Raw genomic sequence first — 12,375 nt, 5'->3', positions numbered from 1 at the left:
GTTTGTCATATATTGTCAATTATAAGATAAACTATTGCTTCTTAACTTGAATATGGATGTTCTAACATAGATCTTGATTTAGACACAATATTTAATGCAACGGGACTCTTAATCTCTTTTTAAAACAAAGACTATTTTGCATGTACACAATATAATGACTTGTCCAAATAGTTTTTGTGCAAAAATTAAATTGGAAGTACTACAAGATGGGAGTTGATGGAAGAGTGGCATTGGTCATAAATTTATATTTGGTGCATCGACAATGGTTGTGTGGGTTGCACACAAGGATTTGCAATTGTAATAGCATAGGCTAAGTCTAACTAGGCTAAGGTATAAGCATACATCAAGGAAACGCTAGTCTATATCCCACAAAGTGGGTAGGATGCCCAAGGGAGGGTGCAAACCCTAATTCACATCTCTTTTTTGGGTTAAAGTTAGGAGAGATATTATTAATAGTGATTACAAATTTGTAAATTCAAGACTACAATATTACATTTTATTTCAGCTACTTGCTCATTTCACTTTCCAAATGATGCTATTTGAACTTACACATGCTTATTACCCTTTGCTTACTTTCCAACTTGCAATGTGATGCATACCTCCTATTGCGTTTGCATACTAATTTTTCTAGAACTCTTATTTTCATGTTAGTATGCATTCTCAAACACCAAACCTTCAGTGGGGATGGATGTATGCCTTTAACAGATAAATAAAAGATTGCAGAAGGAAAGGAACAAGCAAGAATCAAGAAGGGTAGGAAAATCTAGCAAAGACAACCCAAAGGAAGATCCCAAGGAGGACACAAGAAGGGTAGGAAAATCTAATGAGGATAGCCAAAAGGAAAAACCCAAGGAAGACAACCACAAGAGAAGGTGTCTAGCTGGTGAGGGATTTGAAGGCTATACAAAAGGACCTCTTACTCCTTTTTTAGGAATGGATATAGCTCGTTTAGAGCAACAAACACACTTTTTCAAAACCTATTGAGAAAAAATTTAGTTAACACCACTAACATGCCTCAAATAATTTAGAAGCTTAAAATTTTTAACTTAAAATTTCATATCTCCAGGAAAACCATAAAGAGAATTCATTAAGCAAATTTTCCTAAACCTTAGTTTAGGATAGCATTGTTCCAATGTGATCTACATGTAAACATAATTTATGGTAAGTTTTAAATCACCACAAGGTTCTCCATTCTAACCTATTAACCTATTATCCAAAGATAGCAAAAATACTTTACTTACCCTTCATGATATGGAATAATAACATATTGCAGATCATCTGTGTTTAACCCCCACAAGAGAAGGTCTACATTTGAAGCATTTGACTTTGCAGGAACAAGTAATTCGTAATATACACATTTTTTGCCTTGTGTGGCAGTAGTGAAATCATAAGACACTTGCAAAAGCACCAAATATGAACGTGGACCCTACAATGCACAAACAGGCCTTTTGTGCTTTTAGTGCATTTCTATGCTAGGAAAAACCAGAGGTAAAAATGCAAGGGTTTAGAGCATTACAAAATTTGCACATCTACATACACTTATGAGCTCAACACAATCTAAAGGAATATCACATTCAATTTATCCGTAATTTAGGAGGACCAAAGTAGTTGTGCAATTGATCTCCTTGTTCTTTGTATGGAGGAAATTGGTGTCCTCTAGAGAAACGGTGAGGTAATGTGATTGGTTATTAACAAACTGAACTAATTAAGAACTATTTTAACTAATTTAAATAATTAATTTAACTAATAAACAACATAACTAATAATTTTATTAACTAATTTAATTGGTTAATTTAATCAAGTAGTTAAATTAATTAACTAGTTAACTAACTAAGTACTTAGTTATTAAATAATTATTAGCTAATTTAGCTAGTTAACTAATTAATTCAATTAACAAACTAAGTAATTTAACCAATTATTTAATATTTTTTACTCGTTAATTTAACTAATAATTATTAACTAACTAGGGGATCAAATCTTTTTGCCTCCTTAAGGGGTAACAAAAATAACTAATTATGAATTAATTAATATTTAAATTAATAATATAATTAAAATTAAGAACTAATTAATTTTAATATAAGTAGTACCTAATAATTAGAATTAATTAGTTATTAATAACTAATTAGTTTAGTATTTATTAGTAATATATAAAATCAAGTAATTTACTATATTAATTAACTAATCAATTAATTAGTAATACATAATTTTTTGATAATTAAATAATTAATATATCAAATTATTTAATTTTATATATTACTAATTAAGTAATAATTGGTTATTAGTTTTAATTAGATAATCAATTAGTAACTAATACATAAAATTAAATAATTTGATATAGTAATTAATATTACATTTAGTTAATATTAATTAGATATATTTAGTTAATGTATCAAGTATTAATGTGATTATTTAATTAGTTATTTTAATTGATTAATCAATTACCAATCAATTATTTAATTTATTAATATTAAAATTAATTAACACATATATAAATCATTTAATATTTAGTTAGATGGTATCATTTAATTTATTAATTTGTTAATTAGTATATCGATCAAGTTATATCAATAAGATTATTAGTTAATTAGTTAATTGATGTTAGTTAGCTTGTTCATTAGTTAATGCATATCAATTAGTATATGGAGTGACCCCTTGCTATATTAATATTAATTAACTTGTATACTAATTTAATGTTAGTATTAATCATTTCATATAAATCAATGTGGTAGTGTAGTAATATTAATTAATCAATTAATATGTTAGTTGTATGGGATTTTTTATGGAGGAGATGAAGAGAGAGTGAAGTGCATGTGAATTAGGATCATTTTGTTACCAAGAAAGGGGTTGCTACTGCTGACGCCTACATCTATGTTAATTATTTGAAGTTAGGGTCTAGGGTATGCGAGAGAGAGCACATGTGGGGAAGGATGGTTGAAGACAAAGAGTGCATGTGGATTGGGATGATTCTGTCGCCAAAGAAGGGGTCGACAACTCCCCCATATTTGGTGAAGAAAAATATGACAAGCATCCCCCCCCCCCCCCATGGTTCTTTCTTCCTACGCCACATCACTCTCTCTCTCTCTCTCTCTCTCTCTCTCTCTAACATGCATTTTGTGTCCCACTATCTCAAAATGGTTATAAAAGGCTACACACCCCCTATGACACAGTGCCCCCCTTCCCCAAGTTGTGGAAGATTTACTTAATCTTGCAAATATGTATACCTCTCTCTCTCTCTCTCTCTCTCTCTCTCTCTCTCTCTCTCTCTCATATGGCATACACCCCCACACTATCGTTTAATGACACCCATATCTGACATGCATATTCGTACATGTGTAGATAGCTTTGGAAATGGATCCCCCGTCAAGTGCTACACCAAACACTGAGGTCTGCATATATGTATCCTCCCTCTTTGCCAAACCTATTATGCAATTGCACAAGTTGTCAGTTCTTGATGTTGAAGAAGGAAGATATTTGCAATGGCAATGGCGACCGTGTTCATGCTATCACCCATGCGAATAGTTGAATACAAAGCACACAGATCCATTGCAACAATGACCATGAGGCTAGCTAGATATATGTTCTAGACACCTTGGTCTTGCAAGACTATCTTGTCGAATAAGGAAATGGCCTACATTGTAGCCTTTCCCCCACTGTAGACCTCACCCAGAGCCCTTGCAATGTTGAGAAAACAACAATCACTATGGAAGCCTCACCACCCCCTAGACATTGCGAAAAACAAAACCATCCCTATCACACTTGATGTGGAAGAGGAGGGGACATGGCAATCCTCTTATGTTGTAAGTGTGATTGAGTACATAATGTCTTTGGGAATACAAGCATTACAAAGAGAGTGGAGGAGATCTTAGTTTTGTATGATGGCAATGTGACGTATGAGCTTCCACCAATAGTAGAGGATATGCATCCAATGGAGGGTATGGAGCAAAAGTATGATGGCCATTACTAGACAAAGCCCGCATCAACATAGATGGCATTCACTAGTACTATTCGCCAAAGCAAATGTGTTGGAGAACTAGAGTGTCCAAATAGAAATTGTGTTGTTGACCGATCGATTTCTAGCTCCCCAAACTAGGTGGCATGGACATGTACAAGATTTTTCATTCACTTCACTATCATTAAAATGATTATGGAGTTGCATGACATCGTTCTAGTACCCTATTACAAGTAAATTATACTAATCAAGTCCCAATACATGCCATGTAGGTAAACGTAATACTAGCATACCAGTTGTCAAAATGTCAATTGATGGTCTCGAAAGCCTTGGATGCTTCTATTGTAAGAAACCCCCCCCCCCCCCCCCCCCATCTTGCTCTCCAAGTGTGAGTGTGTAGTGTATTATGTGATATCAGAGAGAGCCCAATCTCAAGACTGTTCATCCATCAAGGCACACATAACCATGAGGTGCAAAGAAGCACGTGTAGAGCTAATGTCAAAGAGGTGCGAAATACCATAAAGGAAATGGTAAAAGACTTCAATGCAATTGGACCTTGACACCTACAAATGACTATGTCTAGAAGGATAGTGACGAGTGCCTTGGTTTGTGAGTAAGGTGTTCCCATGTCTGATACTGAACTCTCGACAATGATTCAGGAACTCCAACCACTCATTCAGAGGAATAGGTAACATATTATTCCATTCACAATACATTCCAAAATATCATTAAAAAGCCATGAATACGAAGATCAATATTCTGTGCATGCAGGTTCAAACACATGGTCGTGTAGCACGTGTTGAGAGCAATCAGGGAATGGAATCTCATCTTCTAAAATTAAAACAATGTTGCGCATTACATATTTTTCCATGGTAGCCTATTTCCTGGGCAAGCCATTGACAATGATAATAAGTGTTGTATATTCAATATATAAATGATTGGGCCAACCTTAGGGGTTGACTTAATGAATCGTATGCAAAGAAATGGCACTGGGGACCTACACAATAGTGAGATATGCTTCGACCACGTGGATCACATTAATGATTGGACCACCATAGTAGCACATGTGTATGACCCAAGGTAGTTTCTCTTACAAGATTCTACCATCACAACACAAACTTAACGAACATAGCTCTCCTTACTCTTCCATTCATGTCTTGTGTTTCTATAGTGTATAAAAGTTGTTGACTCTAGCAATATGTGAGATGAAGGAAGAGGATACTGATGCACAATCTCTTTTTTGGAGAGAAGATAAATGATGTGATGGAGAAGTGAGGCTACCCAAGCACAGATTTTCATAGATTCATGGGACAAATGAGGCAACCACCAACTAGAGGGTCATCCGCACAGTGTTCAATGGTGGTTTGCACAATGTAATGCAAGGAAGAGATATTGCTTATTTCATTGGGAACAAGGTCTCCGAATACACACATCACAGTATGTGCACAAGAGTTTCCAAGATGAGCATAAGCGCTTCTGCCGCATGTGGAGGCATGCGGCCACAGAAGATGATGCAACAATGCAATATCGATTCATTCGGGCTTGGTGGGCCTTAGGGAAAGTTGTGGATTGCAATATATTAGCAATGGATTGTTAGCTTAGTTAGTGCCATATCAGATATCCACATTGGAGGCGACACTTTGCCAAGGTAAGAATAATTTGTAATAGTAGAATGTGTTGTGTGGTGAATTTGTTTTCTCACACTCCATACCCTCTCATGTTGTATTTTTGTCTAAGTGATGGAGGATATAGCTCATATGCCAACCACAAACCTAGTAGAGCCAATGCATGCAAGTTGGTTGGTAGGGGAGGGATTCAAGGGATCTATCAGCTTGTATGATGAATGTATCAGTGATTTGGCCAATGCTCTATTATAGAGCATGAAACAACATGCATTCATTGGTGGAAAGTTCCATGGTGCAGGACGCAATGTAGAGAAGCTTTTGAGTCAACTATAACAAGGAATCAACCCCACACCTCAAGCAACGGCAAGGATGGTTGAGGAGGTGGCAGGAGGAACTAAATTGCATCAATGTCCTAATTTTTGAGGGGACAATGTGATTGTAACAAGAAAATGTAAGGTTGATGGAAAAGTGGAGTGAGAGGAAACCAACACCTCTCACAGGCCTGAGTATGTGACTGAAAACATACCTAGAAGAAAGGGCACAAGAAAACTAAAATTTGAGGACCCTTAGCCTTTTGACCAATCAAGGTCAGTATCACCAATTTCTTTAGAGGAAATGGTGGTGAAGATAGTCCTTCACAACACCGTTTGGGCTATAAGAAGGATTCCAGCATGTAGTCGTGCACAATGCCAAGGATGGTTGGGAGCTAGAGAGGGAAAATGCAAAAAACCAATCAAAAATACGATGCATATAGTGCTTGCCCCTTCATTTTGGGATATCATCATGGAGTGGTTTTGTAATGATAGTGTAGACCATACATGAAACATACGTTCTTCGATTCATCACACACTGCCCAAAGTTCCACAAGTATGGCCAATGGCACAAGGCACAAATTTGACAAGGTAGAAGAAATCCACATGTTGGAGAGTGGTGGGTTTGTGTGGGAGCTTTCACTCAACCACCAAGACCCACGGACTGCTTATTGTTTCAAGCGTTCCAAGCGAGCTCTAATGGCTATCTCTCACTTAGTCGATGCGCCGTCGATCCTACGAGTGTAGTGAGCTTACCTTAGTGCCGATATGAGTTGCCTCCTCTCTCCCACACATCGGTAGCTCCACGATCCTAGATGCTAGCTCAAGCATCCTCAAGCCTCCTCCACCTCCAAGCTCCATCCTCCATAGCCGTGCATGCAAGAAGAGAGAAGGGAAGAGAAGAAGAGAAGAGGAGATGGTGAAGAGCTTCACCCTCTTGATCCTCACTCTCACGCACTCACTCCCTCACACTCTCACACTCCCTCTCTCAAGAGCACACACAAGCAAGAAGGTGAGAAGGAGAGAAGAAGAAGAAGACTCTTTTTGCCACACACCAAAGAATGAGCTTCTCATTCACTTTTTGAACTTTATATATACAAACCCTAAAATCCCATGGGTGCCCATCCCTTTTTTACATAACCGACCACTGTGGCAAGATTCTTTTTCCATTTCCCTCTTCTAGCCTTGTGTCTCTAGCCTATACCCATCTAATATTTTACAATTGGAACAGGAGGGAGCCTGGTGCTCTTTTACAAGAGTTTTTTGAGTTTTTTGAGGCGCCTTTTCATTTAAGGTTGCGCTTTTTGCCCCGGTTCATCTTTAGAGGCCGCCTGCGTGTCTTTGCTCTTTTTCCATCTTCCTTTTGCTTTTTCCTCCATTTTTCCACCATCTCGACTTGGGGTTAGCATTACCCCCTTCCTAGACGGGTGCCAGTCCCATGGCACTTTGGCGTTGGTGTAAGGGTGAGGGCCACATGTAGACGCAAGTGCTTGTGGAAGCTCAAGAATGATGTTCGTCAGAGCAGCTCACTGGATGTCATGGGTGGACAAGGGCCTCCAAAGTTGGTGGTTTGGCGCTTTTGGGATGCTTGAAGAAGAAGGTGCGATGCTCTACCTAAGGGGAGTGCTTTCCTCAGCATGTTGGTGCATTGTGCCTGTGCTAGTGGAATGGGGAGATAGGTCTAACCGCAGGCGAGCCCGGGTGATGTCCCACACTTGAGGACCCCATTTGTGCCAAGGGGGTGCGGTGCCAGTGGCTTAGGGTGATAGGCCTAACCATAGGTGAGTGTTACCTCCCTAGGTGTGTCCTGCCCTTGATGTGCCCTAAGCATGACGTGGGGGATCAAAAAGGGCTAGGGGGTTAGGAGCAGAGCCGACCGACCGAAGCCACCGGACACGCCTAACTTAAGGACTCCTAGGTGCAGTGATCGTGCTTTTCTTTGCTTCGTTTCTTTTCTTTTCTTCTCTTCTATTTTTTTTAGTACATTTAGGGATAGTATTACATCAGGAGTATGACAGCCAAGTCTAATTCTCATCGTCGGAATGAGGGGGGAGGGAGGGCGTATGGATTTGCGTAAAAATTGGTGGCTTTGCATGTACCCTTTCATGTTCATGCAGACGTGGAGAGAGGTGGTGGATAGGAAGGGGTGATTACACTTAGTGAATTGGCTGTCGCTGATTTCCTCTAGGAGAGCTAGGCAAAAGGAAGGTAGTAGGCTAGTTCTCATCATTAAGCGGGTCATAGCACAACTATCAATAGCATTAGGATCAAAAGAGAGGGGAGGCAAGCCGTTTTCTTGCGGTGTCGGATCTTGCTTAAGTAGGAGCTTAAGGAGACAGGTGGTTATGAAAGTGGGATCTGGACAGGAGGAGAATTCAGTGAGGAAGCACGTCATGGAGACGAGTAGGCTTCCTAAATCAAAAAGTAGAGCGTCCTCGAAGGAGGTGGCATTGGAACTGTAGATGACAGGGAAGTCATGCCTTCCATGGAGGGTGGCGACAAAATCCACGCCTACCCTACGAGGATACGCCATGAATGTGGGGTCGTTCTGCTCGTAGGGTAGGGTGTTACAAAATGCTATCCAGGCGAGCATGTTGGTATTGCATATTCGCCTTCTCCAGAGGGGTTGGCAGTCATAGCCCCTTACTGTGTGTGGCACTTCATACACTTTGTCTTGCCGAAATTTGACTTCCTCCGTGCCCCATAGAGTGGGGGTCCTTGCCCTGTCATCCAGCTATTTTTGGCCTAGTCGGCTGCCATCCGCGATCACCTCCTCCATTACTTTGATCGGCAGGACCCTTCTCAGGCTATCAGGTATCAGGAAGCTGAAAGAGAAAGGGTCCTTTTCGATTTCCTGCCGTTCCTAGACCACTAGCTCTACGTAAAATTGCGTTGGGAGGTCATCGAGGCATGGTGGGAGGGATGTGGATGGCCGCACGATTGGCTTGGCCTGCAGCTGCCTTCTGGCTTCTTCCACCAATTTTTTCCGTTGCTCCTTGAGCGCGGCTTGTCTGCCCAAGGGCGGGTCGAGTTGTTGCTGTTCCTGATCGTGCGATGAGGGGGGTTGTGGAATTATTTCTTCGTTGGTTCCTCTTATGACGAATTCGATGTCAGTGTCCTCCCCCTGCCGGTCGTCTAACTGCACCCCTTCCTCAAAGCCGAGTGCATCTACCTCCTAGGGGGTTAGGCCGGCCAATAGTAGGTACTTTTGTTGTTCTTCCAAGCCCAGCCTAACCGCCGCAGGTTGGGGTGGCATCTGTAGCCCCGCATGGAGGGCCCTGCGTGCGATGCTTAGTTTCTTCTTCACCACCTCCAACGGCTCCTTTCCCTCTGGTTGAGTTGTGTCTAGTAGTGTATTGAGGAAGGCCTATTGCTGGGTAGTGAAGGCTGTCTAGGCGGCGTCCGCTTTGCTTTCTGCCAAGATTTTTTCTTTCTCCACCAAGGCAAGACACCGCGCCAGTGCCTTCACCCATTTCTCATTCTGCGTGGCCCATTCCTCGGTCCTTTTTCTCATTCCTTCCATGCTCTCCCCTTGCTTTTGTGCTAGGGTTACAAGCTTTTGCTCCTGGGACCTGAGCTCTTTGCTCATATTGTCTTGCTCTTTCTTCCTGAGGCGTAGCTGATCGGTCATGGACTCGATCTCTTTTCGTTGTTGCTCCCTCTTTTGTCTTCTCTCCTCTTCTTTGGCGCTCAGTTCCTCCATCATTTGCTCAATGGTGGCGGTCTTTGACTCCAGTTCCTTATATTGCATTAGGAGGAACTTGTATTCTCGCTGCATCTGCACGAGTTCTTGATTCTTGTCCTCCAACCGTTGCTTGTAACTTTCTTCCATGTCCTCTTTCGCTTTCAACTCTTGCTTGAGTTCGAATATTTGGCGTTGCTACATGGCAATGATGCGGGTTTTCTCCAATTGGAAAGCCACCAGTGACTCTTTTTCTGTCACCAACTCAGCCACCGCCATTCTTTTTTCCTCCTTCGCTCTCTCTAGTTGGGAGAGCAGCTCAGCGATGTATTCGTTGTAACTGGCTGGTGGCATCATTGTTGCGTGGGTGGGGGTGGTTGAGGCCTCCATGCGTAGACGCTTTTGGTCCTGCCTCGATTCTGCATCTGCGACTTGCCTTTTTGGTCCCGTGGTCATGGTTTCCATGCTCTTCCCTTGGGCCATTTCCTTACTGATGAAGTATTGCATCCAGGCCACCAAGTTGGACACTTCCAAGGTGGTGGGGATGCTAGGGGTGAGCGTAGTGGGTTCAGCGGGGGGTGCCATGAGGGTGGGGATAGGATGGAGGGGTGCTTTGCCTTTTCCTTCCGGAACTGCGGGGGGTGCGGGTTCTAGTGCCTACACGCTGGAGCTAGGCCCTTCTTCCCTTGGCTGATTCCAGGCTTTTGGGTCGTCCGCCTTGCATTGCTGCTTGATGGACCAGCGTGTAGCCTCGGCCAAGTCCTCCTCCTCATTTCTTCTTAACTCCTCTTCCTCCTCCGCAACTCTTATTTTCCTTTCCTCTTCAGTCTTTTTGTATTCTTCCTCTAGTTTCTCTTTTTCCTCCTGCTCTTCTCTTCTTCTCCTTTCAGCCTCTTGCTTTGATGCCTTTTTAGCCTGTCTGACTTGCTCTATTGTTTCTTCTTCTTCTTGCTTCCTCTTCCTTTCTCTCTCCTTGGCCTCCCTGAGGGATTGTCTTTTTGCTTTCTCCAAGTCTTCCCTCTCCTTCTTACGGCCTTCACCCTGTTTCTTTTTCTTTTGCGAAAAAACTCTATGCTTTTGAATGATTTCATTGAGATCTAATGCAGATTCCCTTTTTCAGACTTGACTTTTTGCCCTTTAATTCAAAGTTTTCATGCCCTTTTCCTACCCCATTCGTTTTTCACAATGTATGTCTACGTGCTTCACTGACTTTGATTTGATTTACTGATTCTGATCTGATTCACCTTACCCCCTCCCCTTCCAGTTTAAGAAAAATCATTCCTAGGATTTAGGGTTAGAAGGTGAAGGGCTTTCGGCATGGAGGTGTAGGGGCTACTTGTGAAGGAGCCAAGTATAGAAATTAGGGTTGTATTCCAAATGGGCTTCGCGATCCAGGTCAGAGGATTTAATTCCCACTTGGGTGATGTATGTGAGAACATCAGTTAGGAAGTCACCCGAGTTGACTCAGCTAACGATGTGTAACTCCTCCTCGGTCAACAAGCGGTCGAGGTAGGGGTGTCCTTTGATGTGTTCTTCTATAGGACGGCCCCCCAGAGTGGTTAAAACTTGATATGAGATTGGCGCGACGTCTGTGGGGTCGTACTCTGATGTTTTGACAGTGTGGCGCTACTCAGCGTTGGTCATTATTCGGCATCCTTCAACTTCCCATTTCAACCTAAGAGCGTACCAGTGCCTTAAGAACTGGGATTTCATCTCAGCAAGTTTTGACAGCTCTGCCACTTCTTGGTTAGTGATGGCAAAAGTGGTTCGTTGATCATATGACGTGATGAGGCGTTGTTTGATTGCTTGCTCTTTTGAGATCTCACTGCTGAGCAAGTTAGTAGGAGAGGTAGCAGATTTTGCAAATGCGAATTCAAACGTTTCCCAAGAACAAGGCATCGTTTGAACTTCGGTTGCGAAGGATTCGTCCAATAGGCCTAAGTCGAGGCGATTGTAGCTCAGAGCTAGCGACACAAAAGTGGCGTCCAGTCGCTTAATGCAGTCCACTATATCATCCCCTATTTCTTCAGCTAAATCAGCTGCTAGTGAGAAAAAGGATTTTCTCTCGTAAGAGGGCCTAAGACCTGCAGAGGTGGTTGGGGTTTGGTAGGACTTGAGCCTTTGGCGACGGAAAGTTGCGGTGATGAGTATTCTTGAGTTTGCGATTGGGTCGCTGGGACGAAGGCTATGTTAGCAGTAGCCTCGAGTGACGGCATGTTGCTTTCAGGATGGATTTGGAAAGTCAAATCGACTCCGGCAGGTGATGACTCTTGAGATGGCGGTTGTCACTTGGGTCGACAGGCTTGGGCGACTCGTGTGGGTTTGCGCGTGGATGAACTTGATGGTTGCGGGTTGGGGAAGCTCTGCGGCTTGTGGTTTCGAGGTTCTACGATTTTTGGGGTAATCAAGCTTGAGGCTGGTGTACGAGTGGCGCCTCTAGCTGTGTGGGCCTTAGGTATCCATAGCCAAGCATTGCCCTCATAGTAGCCTTGTGTATGCAAGAGGGCCTTGGGGACCCATCTTTGATTGATTACACGTCTATTCCTGTAACTGCATTTGGGCTTCCTAGGTTTAGAGTTTCTGGTCTTATGAGGGTAGGAGTGTCGACTCCTAGGTAGCTGTTGCGGTTGTTTAGGCATCCATTGAAAGCGAGGCTGTGGGGCCTTAGCTTTGGCTGCTATGAGTTGCGGTCTATGAAACTCGGGGAGTGGCGGCCGCACACTACCCCCTCCTTAGACTCGCCCACAAATGTTTCTATCGGTGGCTTTGTGGCTCGTGATGAGGTTGCGCAGCCCTTATTGAAAGCTA

The sequence above is a fragment of the Lygodium microphyllum genome, chromosome 20, assembly GCF_053477565.2.
Source record: "Lygodium microphyllum isolate KBCC chromosome 20, Lygodium_microphyllum_v1.1.10, whole genome shotgun sequence".
Taxonomy (NCBI): domain Eukaryota; kingdom Viridiplantae; phylum Streptophyta; class Polypodiopsida; order Schizaeales; family Lygodiaceae; genus Lygodium; species Lygodium microphyllum.
The sequence above is the reverse complement of the archived record's forward strand: the minus strand, read 5'-3'. Positions refer to the sequence as shown.